Below are 11,742 nucleotides of genomic sequence, written 5' to 3' on the forward strand. Positions count from 1 at the left end.
AGGGTTGCAGTCTAGCCTCTGCATGCCCTGGTCGCTACCCAACTCCCTCCTGGCTGAACCTGAGCCCCTGCTGACACCTGAGGCCTCTGGAAGCATCTCGAGTCAGCCCCAAGGAAGATGGTCTTATTGTTCTAGGAGCAAGAGGGAAGCAGGAAGGAAGCTGAGGAGGATGATAGAGAGGGGAGGGCATCTAAGCTCACTGTGAGGAGGGAGAGAAAGATGGTTCCAGAGGGAGCATTTCAAGAGAAGAGAGGGTGCCGGGGTAGAGGGTGAAGAAGGGGGATGTGGCAACAGAATGGAAGCTTGCAGGTAGCATCACTGTTTGTAGCCAACTAGTCCAGAAAGCAGGGGCTGAAAGCAGAGGCCCGGAGCCAAATCTGCCAAGCCTTCCAACCTCGGCTAGTAACTCAGGAACCTTGGCCAAGTCACTTAACCCCTCTGAACTGAGTTTCCACACCTGTAAAGTAAGCACAACAATGGTACCTATCTGCAGTAGACCATTATTTGGTGGACCATGCTCCTACCCTGGTGAAACCCCCTTCTACGCTGACTCTTGGGGTGATTCTGTGAGGAGCTTTGTCCAAAGGGTCTTCCATAAGGGTGATGCAAATGGAGGTTTGCTGAGCTCTTGCACACTGGAACTTCTCCTCTTGGAACATTTCTCCTTAGAGGCCACCCACCATGCTGTGAGAGAGCGCAGGCAGGCTTACAGACAGGCCCACATGGAGGAGAGTCAAGACCCTGGCCAACAACCCCGCTGAGCTCCCAGCCAGTAGCCAGCACTACCTGCCAGTCATGTGACTGAGGCCATTGTAGACCTTCCAGTGGTTCCAGAGTCCCAGTGAACACCAGGCAAGATGGAAGAAACGCACACACCATCTCATGCAGTTATGGCGAAGACAGCAAGTGTGAGGCAAGTGCTCCATCAATGCAGCTATTATTTGTACTGTAGCCTATGATAATCATAACAAGCCATGAAATGTTAACCCTTGCTGCTCTCCACACACACGTACTTATAAGTAACAGGCATAATAGTTTGCAGTTTGCAAAGCGCTTCCTCAGATTTGATCCACATTATGACAGCATGAGCCCCAACGGGATTAAGGGCCATGCCCAAGGTGACTTGGCTCCTAAATGGCTGAGCGGGGGCAGAAACTCGGTCTCCATATTCCAAATCCAGTGCCATTTGACACAAGAACTTCCTCCCAGGCAGCAAAAACAGGTCTTGGAAAGAAATGCAACAGTGTAGAGACTTAGTGGTTCCCTAGAAAAAGTGGACTCGGGGACCACTTCCTAACCATGTGGTCTTAAGCAAAATACTTAAAGCAAGCTTGGGGGCCACATCTGGGAGATGGAGGTAATGCCCATGGCCTGGCTTCCTTCCATTAAGGAATGCCATGAGATTCAAATACAAGAATGGGTGAGAAGGGGTAATGGGTTTTCAGCAGTTTCTGTAAAATTCTTGGACAGGTTCTGGCCTCTTCTCATCCCCATGGTGGTCATGCATCTCTCGCAAGACAGTTTGGGGTGCCCAGAAGGCCTATATGCCCTGCCCTCTGAGCGCTTGGAGTCTGGGAACATCTGACCGCTGCCAGGGGCTGGGCAAGAGTGCTGTTGGCCTGAGTCACTGAGCAGGGCTGGCTCTGGCCCTGGGCCCTGAGCAGGAGGGTAGAAGCTACCCTAGTGGGTAGAAGCTGTCCTTTGTTCTACCTAACAACACCCCATTTGGACATCTGCAGGCCCCACTCAAGGCTACCACCCCTTGACCTTCTTTTCATCCAGCCAAGAAAGATGACGCACCAGCCCAGCCTCTCCCACCCTTGATATTTTCCTTCCCGGTCTCAATAGGAAGATTGTGGGGATGTTTCCTGCAAAGTGAATGGGGAGCACATGGCTCAGTTGAATGACATTCTCCCACCGCGGAAAGCTGATGACATCTGAGACCTCAGCATGTTTGAGTAAAGACCGGAAGGGAATGAAAAAACAAGCCATGTGGCTATCTGGGGAAAGAGCTAGCCTGGCAAAAGAAACCACATGGGCATGGAATCTTGAGGCAGGAGTGTATGTACTTCCTCTGGCTCCCCCAAATCTTACCATCTCACATAACCAGAGCACAGTCATCAAACCCAGTAAATGGACATGGGTGGGATGATATTAAGTGAGTCATGGAGCATATTCACATTTTGTCAGGATCTCATCCATGACCTCCCCTCGCATTCAGTTGTCTTGTCTCCTTAGTCTCTCCACTTCCCCAATCTGCTATACCTTCAGTCTTTGTCTTCCCTCACCTCAATGCTGCCCAGTTAGCTTGTAAAATGTCCCTCAACTGTCTGAGGTCTGCTCATGATTAGATTAAGGTTGTGCATTTGGGGCAAAAATGATGCTGTGCCCTTCGCAGGGGCTGTGTGATGTCAGTATGTCTTAGGCCTTGTGATGGTGATCTGGATCACCTGGTTAAGGTGCATTTTCTGGACTTCTCTGCTACAAAGTCACTATTTTTCCCTGTGTCATTACTGTCTTGTGGGGAGATCCCGTGAGGCTCTCTAGATTTCCTGTTTCTCATCACGTAATTTTTGCTCACTAAATGTAGCATTCATCCATCATTCTTGCCTGCACCGATTATTACAGAGGTGTTTGCCAAGTGGTGATTTGCCCTTCCCATCATTTCTTCCACATTTACTAATTGGAATGCTACTGTAAGGGAGCAATGCCTTCTCTCCCATTTGTGTATGTATTCAATTACTTATTTGTATCAGGATGAACTTGTGACTCTAACTCTACTCAGTGGGTTATCACCCATTTCTATGCGTTTCTTTGTTGCTCGAACTGCTCCAGCTTTGATGTTTGGGTGTTCTGTAGCCTTGGTTCCTGCGTGTTTGTATCTGCCACGTGGAAGCTTCTATATCTGGACCCCCAAGGTAGCCATCCTGGTGTAATTGATGTGGAGTGGGGCCTGGCTTTCTGACTTTCTAGCTGCTCCCCAGGCCGTTCTGTGCAGCCTGGGTTGAGATTCACTGATGGAGTACAAGCCCTCATTCACAGATGAGGAAGCCAAGGCTCAGAGAGGGGAAAGCATTTGCTCAGAGTTGAGCCGTTGAGTCAGGGGGCACCTGGGACCAGGGCCTTCTCTCCGGATTTCCAGGCCCGTGTCTCCCCACTCCTCCCTGGCTGCCAAATTACATGCCAGAGCAAACAGACATTCTGGATAGTGGTGTGTAAGATTTTTTTATGTTTTTTATTTTTGAGACAGAGAGAGCTAAAGCATGAGTGGGGGAGGGGCGGAGAGAGAGGGAGACACAGAATCCAAAACAGGCTCCAGGCTCTGAGCTGTCAGCACAGAGCCGGACGGTGGGGCTCAAACCCATGAACCGCGAGATCATGACCTGAGCTGAAGTTAGACACTTAACCAACTGAGCCACACAGGCACCCCAATAAGTAAATGTTTAAATACAACAGTGTTTCTTCCAATGGAATGGTAGATAGCCATTTAAAAGTTCACATTTCTAAATTAGGTAGAGACATAAAAAAGCTTTTTTTTTTTTTTTTTACATTTTTAAAATGTTTATTTATTTTTGATATCAAGAGACAGAGTATGAGCAGGGAGGAGCAGAGAGAGGGGGAGACACAGAATCAGAAGCAGGCTCCAGGCTCTGAGCTGTCAGCACAGAGCCGGACGGTGGGGCTCAAACCCATGAACCGTGAGATCATGACCCGAGCTGAAGTCGGACGTTTAACGACTGAGCCACCCAGGAGCCTGGACAGGGGTGTTTATATCTGGGGACCCCTACAAGTCATTTTAGAGAGTCCATCAGGTCAAAGCCTGTGTGCCCTGCCCTCTGATCGGGTGCCACCTTGGAATAACGCTGAGATGATATTTGCCTTTTTCACTCCCACTCTTGTTCACACACGCAAGTGTACAATGTAGTTTTCCAGAGACTATATGACAGGTGATATTCAACAGATTGACTCCAGAAGCAGATCTGGAAATTCAGTCTTCTGTTAAGCCAGACGTTAAAGAGATTGGAAAAATAAAACGACACCGTGTTTCTCACTAATTTCTTTTTTGGAAAATACAGTTATCTGTCATAAGAAATGCATTATTCAGGTTTATTATTTTAATGAATTAATGAACATCTTAAGTATTTGTCCCAGTAAGTGTTGATAGAGCCCATACCAAGTGCTTGGGACTTCTCAATAGGTTTTAAGAGTGCAAAGAGGTCTCAGTACCAAAATGGTGTTCTAGAATATTCTGGAAACCTGTTTTTCTAGAATATTCCCACTAAATGAGGTATAACAATTTAAAAAAGAAAGCTACACTCTACCACCTTCAAATTCTCTAAGCACTGGTGGAATCTGAGAAGCGTTTTCTTGTTTGCTGCCTCGCCACAGTGCCAGGGACGTAGGCTCCTTCTCTGCCTTCCACAGAAATAAACATAGAGCTTCCCAGAACACACATGAACAAAGGGCAGTGTGGCTCACACATCGTGAAAATAATGGAGATTTCCAAAATAAATGACAATATGATAAGTTTATGAAAAATACCAGGATAATTAAAACATCTGCCAAGCAGATATTTTCTAGTTTCGAAGGGGCCGTGATACAGATGGAATTCTTGAGTTGTAAGTGGGCACCAGGGACAGTGGGGAAATCCCACAGAGGCCCAAGTCCCTCTTTGTCACCCTGTTCTCTGGCGGGTCGAAGCAGCTTGCCCTGGGGTGTCTGTGGTGTTTTAGCCCCAAGGTCTCAAGAGGCAGTGAAACCGGTGTAGATCGCACGTGGGGTTTTAGTGTAAAGGATTTGGATGGGTGAGGGGGAATGATTTTTGATCACCGGCTGTGTGTTGGTTCCAGGATTAATGAGATCCATCCAGTCTCTGCCCCAGGGAATGGGAGCCTGGGAGCTTCTGTGCAGCCTGGCTGCACATGAAAACTGCCCCAGGGGGCGGGGGTTGACACAACACTGATGCCCGTGCCATCCCCATTCTGGGGAGGACTGGCTGCCTGTAGTTTTACAGAGCATCTGGTGATTTCCATGAGCAGCAGGGCTGAGGGCGATGATTCTAAATTAGACTTTCCTGGGTCTGCTACGGCCTCCAGCAAGGACTGGCCATGCAATTCGTGGGGCCCTGTGCAAGGGGAAAATGTGAGGCCACTTGTTCAGAAAACTGTTAAGAGGTTCCGGACAGTGAGAGCAGAGCGTTGAACCAAGTGTGGGGCCCTTCTGAGCCCAGGGATTCGGTGCAGCTGCCCAGGATGCCCACAAAGCCGGACCTGCCCCTGCCTACTATTTCCCCAGCCACATCCTCACAAGGACCCATAGCCGACTTTGCATCCTCAGTGGCTCTCCCGGGTAGAGTCATGGGCCGGTTCTTAAAGGCGGCCGGCCCTCCGGTCCCATGGTACGTGAGGACAAATGAAGTCATCTCCAAAGCAGGAGGCAGGCGAGGGAGAGCTGGGCCCTTTGTTTGCCCAACTCTCCTCCGAACGACCTCATTCTTCCTCAAGGCCCCATGTGCGCTGGCTTCTGGCTGCAGGCCCAGCCCTGCATCTCTCACTGTGCCCTCACGCCCTCTGAGCAGTCGGGCCCCTTCCCTGGCCCACTCCCTGGACCCAGAGGGACAGACCAGGGGACAAGGCTGCTACTAGACTCCCTGGCAAGTGCTGGTCACTAATGGCCATTTCTTGTTGGGCGGAGCCCTTATGGAGTGAAGAGGTTAAGAGATGACGGACCCTCTCCAGCCAGCCCAGGGGATGGGAAGTTCCCGCTGTGGGCTGTGGTTACTCGTCGTCTTATCAAAGTTTCTGGAAATCGTGCTGCTGGCTGCTGTGCGGATCGCCTGCTTAGCCCTACGGGGCGGACAAAGCGGTCACCGGGCTGGTGCCTTCTGTTTGCCAGGTGCGTTCGGGGAGTCTCCGGTCCTGTCTGTGGCCAAACTTTGGCACCAGGTACAGGGCTATGCCGCGGCCAGGATGCCTTCTCTTATTTACCCTCTTCCTTTCTGTCTGGTTGGCTTCACACCTGGAAGGTGGCGCTTCATAAACAGCGGTTTTGGGGGAAAGAAAAAAAGCAAGCGTGTATGTGGGCAGGAAGGGCAAAGCATAAAGCTTATTTGTCTTGGCTCCCTTCCCAGTCCTAAGCCTGGGCCTTACATCCAGTAAGTAGTTAATAAATATTTACTGAATTAAATCACCTCACAAATCATCCAGATTTCCAGAACATCTCAGACCAAAGGCTCATTTTATGGGCAGGGGCATGGGGGCCTAAAGAGTGGACCCCCTCACTCTGAGCTCTAAGAAGGTGGACACCTTATTAGAGTCACCTGGGGAGCCTCAACGGCTCCTAATGCCCAGGCTGCACACCTGAGCAATTAAATCAGCGTCTCAGGGAGTGGGACGTGGGTGCAGGTATCATAGCAGGTGACCCACGTGAGCTGGTTGGAGAGTCCTGGCCTCAGAGGGAGGCAGAGGCAGAGCTTACGCCTGGGGACCAGGCCAGAGGGAGCACTGTCCGCGTGCCTGCTTGCTTGCATGAGCCGTGGTGCCCGTGAGGTCCCTGCAAGGGGACCCCCAGGGAGAGATTGCAGGCGGGCATCTCTTAGGAAGAAGAGCTGGGCAGATTCGTACAAGCTCGTGTCTACCTGGCCGGATGGCCCAGGACAGGCTGAGGGTCAGCAGCTTGCCCTGGGACAGGCCCCCAGCCCTGGCTCAGGGAGAATAAGGGATTCGCTCAGAGCCCCACTGCTGTGAAGAAACTCATACTAGATGCGGCCCCTGCAGCCCCCACACACCCTGCTCTCTTCTTTAGACTCCCCCTGCCTTCTTCTAATCAGCCAGGGGAGCTGAGACACGCATGGAGCTCTTGAGGTCGATTATTTAGCAACAGTTTCTTTGAACAGCTTATTATCCAAAGTGGACACGGTTTAGAGAGACCAGAATGATGCAGGCTCGCACACCCACCACGAGCTGCACGACCACCACCCAGGGCTCTGCTTATCCATTCGTCATTGATTCGTTCTGATCGTTTTCAGTTCAAATTTAGAATTATGGGGATTTGGGTTAACTTAAAAAATTTTTTATATAAAATGTTTTTCCTTTAACAATGAAACTCTTGGGGCGCCTGGGTGGTGCAGTCGGTTAAGCGTCCGACTTCAGCCAGGTCACGATCTCGCGGTCCGGGAGTTCGAGCCCCGCATCAGGCTCTGGGCTGATGGCTCAGAGCCTGGAGCCTGTTTCCGATTCTGTGTCTCCCTCTCTCTCTGCCCCTCCCCCGTTCATGCTCTGTCTCTCTCTGTCCCAAAAATAAATAAACGTTGAAAAAAAAAAAAATTTAAAAAAACAATGAAACTCTTGGTTCTTAGCAATGACATCATAATCCCTCGCAGGGTTTATCTGAAAATAAATGCAATAATTTCAGAAAATAGCTATCATTACTAACAGTGTGATGACAAAAACAATTTGAGATTTTTTTTTTTTTTTGGTAATTCTTTTTGTCCTTAGGATATATACCATTAACGATCTACATTATAATTCCCTGAAGTAATTCCTCTCTGCCTCATTAATCCACACACCTGATATGTTATGTTCCTTTGCTTCATTTTTCTTTTGATTTCTAGAAGTTGCTTTTTCATTTTTTCATTGAATTTTATAATTACATAAAACATCCAGTTGGTTCCCAAGTCAAGTGTATCATGTACAAATAAGACGTAGTCAAAGAAGCCCAGCTTGTACTGTGGTCCCACCTGTCACGTTCCCTTCCTCCTTCTTCATGTTGCCATTTTGCTTTCATGATTCATATTTTGAAGTGACTAATGAACTAGTTTTAACATAAGCCTGTGTGCACGCATCTGTATGGCTTCACCTCCTTTGATACAAGGCAGCCTGAGGATACACATTGTTCTCCACCTTTCTTTTTTCACTTATTCACTTATATTCTACAGAAATATTCTACAGAAAAATTCACTTATATTCTACAGAAAAGTCCCCTATCACAGTGTCTACACAGATGTTCATCATGCCACTGGACAGCTGTACATAACCCAGTCACGGGATCACATCGTAGTGTACTCAGTTACTCCCTCCCATGAGCTTCTCAGTTGTTTCCAGGATTTTATTCCTACAAACGAAGCTAGCAGGAAGAGTTTTGTGTACGCATCTTATCATTCCTTTCGGCCAGTGTATTTGGCATAGATTTCTCAAGGTGGGATTGTGGGACAAAGGTAAACGCGTAATCATTATGTTAGAACTTGGGAAATTTTCCGCCATAGGCATAGTTGGAGGAAACTGAGATTAGTTGGACATCTTGAGGATATACATTTTAAGCCAAGTGTCTACTTTTTCTGACTTTTTTTTTTTAAAAAACTTATTTATTCATTTTGAGAGAGACAGAGAGAGCATGAAAGGGGTGTGCAGAGAGAGAGGAAGGTAGAGAATTCCATGCTATCAGCACAGAGCCTGATGCAAGGCTCGAACCCACAAACATTGAGATCATGACCCGAGCCAAAACCAAGAGTTGGGTGCTTAATCAACTGAACCACCCAGGCTCCCCCCGCCGCACCCCCCCCCCGCCCAAGTTTCCACTTTTAATAGTTGACATGCTAATATATTTTGGTAAATCATATCATCAGTCAAAATGATTTGATTCTTGTAAAAAACAAAAAACAATGAATCATCCCCCAGATGTAGACAGCTTTGCATTTTGATTTTTTTGTTATTTTAAATTTGTAAATTTTTGCACCTAGCATTAGTTTAGAGCTAAACTAAGTCCTTTCTGAATGACTCCCATGGAATCACCAGTAAGAATTTATTGTGCAAAAAAGAATGGAAAAGAGAAATGTGAGGCATCCTTATCTTGGCTTTCCAGAAGCTTATATTCCAGCTGGGGTGATAAGACTAAAAAATAACTATAACACAAGATAGTATGTAATTCAGTCAAGCATGAGCTGCAGAGGAATGACTTTGTGGCAGGAGGACATTTTAAGCTAAATTGATCATGAAAATGTGAGAGAAAAAGTGGGATTTGACTGGTCGTGGGTTGGTGACAGAAATGCCTTTCACGTGTGAGGGCTCTATGTGAAGGTGGGAAGGGGCAAGAAGCAGTCAGGTCCTTTCATGTGAACCGGTCCACACCTGGGGACAGTCCTGAGGACTGGTTGGCAGGGTTGGGAGTAGGCTGTCTGGCAGTCAGCAGGAAGCCACTGGGGACTGTGAGAAGGGGGTTCCACGATCAAACCGGGTCAGGTGTTCTGAGGTCGGTACGTGGAGACCGTGGAGCAGGGAGAGCTGGTAACAGGTCCCCAGACGTGTCGGATCTAATGCACCAGGAAGGAAGGACACACGCGGAGGCAGGTGAGGGAAGACTGAGTGACACTGCAGGTGCGTGTGCAGTGCTGGGACATAGAGGGGCATCAGAGCTGCAGTGTCGTTACATTAACAAATCCCCATGGAAAGAAAAATGTTGTCGATGTTGTCTTGCTTGAGTCTGGGTGTTGTGTGTGGAAGCAGTAACAAGAATTCAGAGGGACCAGTCATTGATGAGATGGTCTGTGCACAACCATGGAGGACGCCTGGGTTCCCAAATACCCCCTACTGTTGATGGAGAAGGCTCCCACTGTGCAGGACCAGCAACCCCGGCTGGACACCTTGTTGACCTGCTTGGGCCACATTAGGAGACATGGGAGCTCTCACAGTTGAGGTGGCCGTGTGGCCATCCACCGTCACCCCATCCTATTCTCAGTAACAGTCCTCTTAAAATCCATCCATCTCTGACACGCATCCCGGGGACGAGGGACCAAACTCCACCCCTACTCCGGGAGGTGGCAAGCAACCCAGGAACTCAACCCACACAGGGTTTCTGGGCAAGTGAGCAGTTCAGGAATAATCACTGAAACCCAGTTTAGGGTTTTTGTTGGGCCACTGGGGAAGCGGTCCCCTGGGCTCTTTCCCACTAGGTTTGCCCCTGGGAGGATATAGGGACACAGCAACCACAGGCTCTGGTCATCACGTGGATCCTGTGACAAGTCAAGCACGGCCAGCAGAGCACACATTGCCTCTTAGCAATTTACTTCTGTTAAAATATTTTGACACGAAGATTAGCACGAAGTCGATGGCACAAAAATGCAATATGCATTGCACACGCATAGATGAGCTTCTGTACACACCCTAGGGCTCACTGGCTGGCATTTGAAATGCCTCATCAGAAAGCCATACTCCACTGGGAGTTGCTTAAGCCCTGTACACAATTTATCAGTAAAGTGAGTAATGTGGAGGACAAGTGGGCATCTAGCAAGGCTATGCTCTCCTCTCTCTCCCTTGCATCAACAGTGTGTGGAAATCCCACCAGGCTATGGCCAAGTCCTTGAAACCAGCTCTCAAGATCTGGGCTCCTCGGTCCCTGTGTGTCCCTCTGCTAGAGAATGACACCGTGGGCTCCCCTCAGAGTGAATCCTTCAAGCAAAATGCTTGTAGAACCTGAAGACAGAGCGGCAGGCATGGTAGAGCTTACAGGACACGTTCTGCAGGAGAGGAAAAATAATTTTCCCTCTACCCTTCTGAGTTCTTGTCTTGGTGATAACAGATTAACACAAGGAAGACAATCAGAAATTTATTAACATGTATCCCTCAGGTATACATAGAGATACCCAAGGAAAAAGGAGTGACTCCCAGAGGTGGCTTAGAATTCGGGATTAGGGATGCCTGGGTGTCTCATGGTTGGTGAGATGGAGCCCTGCAGTGGGCTCCGTGCTGACATCGTGGAGCCTGCTTGGGATTCTCTCTGCCCCTCCCCTGTTGTCTCTGTCTCTCTCAGAATAAATAAACTTAAAAAAAAACAACAAAGAACTCAGGATTAAATAACACCTTCATCAGGAAGGGGAAGAGGGGAGTGAGGGAGGCCTCTTAGGGGAGTCAATGACTTTTAGGAAAGATGTACTGGCCCTTAGAAGACCAGATGGGACATATGATGTTTTGTGGCACCATTTATCTGGGTGTGGTGTTGACTTCATCTTCTCTCCTGTGACAGGAGTCCACCCTCGCTGGTTGATGAAACTCCCAGGGAGGGGGTTTATGGCTGTTGAGTCCTTTTGGGGAATAAGAATGGGTCTTCAGGCAGAGGAGGGCCGTTCATAGAAAGTCTTTCCCTCTGTTTGCTGCTTTTCAAGTGCTTATAGCTCAAAACCAGCAATGCACCCAAGTGGCATAGTTTGGGTGGCATGTGTTTAACTATAGTCGTATTTTGGGGTGGCATATTCTGCCACCCTTAGGTTCCATGATTTGTGTGCATGTGTTTGTGTGTGTGCAAGCATACTTGCCAGGCACATTTTCATGCTTTGATTCAAGGCTTTGCTCCAAGATTTGCTTTCCCAGTTACATACTCCCTGACAGTGATGGTGGGTGCAGAGTCCCATTTCCCTCTTGCAGCTGGTGGTGTGGAGATCTGCCATTACAGCCCCGCAAGTGTGAAATAACCAAATCGCCCTCAGGGCTGAACTGAGAAAAATGGAGGAAAACCAAGTTCTGATGACATTTACTGAGACCTAAATTCGACTGTGGCCCCTAGACTTTTTCCAGTTATCGAAGAGGTATATTCCCTTTGTGTGTGGGCATTTTTTTTTAAACATCTGTGAAAGAAAGAGCCCTGATGAGGATCTCCTTATACTACATACTGTATGGCTTTACCAACGTGGGAAAAGAAAGTAGCACCCGGTCGCCCGGCAAGAACAGAAACATGGCACATGGGCAAACTGTA

The sequence above is a fragment of the Leopardus geoffroyi genome, chromosome A3 (genome assembly GCF_018350155.1).
Source record: "Leopardus geoffroyi isolate Oge1 chromosome A3, O.geoffroyi_Oge1_pat1.0, whole genome shotgun sequence".
NCBI classification, from domain to species: Eukaryota; Metazoa; Chordata; class Mammalia; order Carnivora; family Felidae; genus Leopardus; species Leopardus geoffroyi.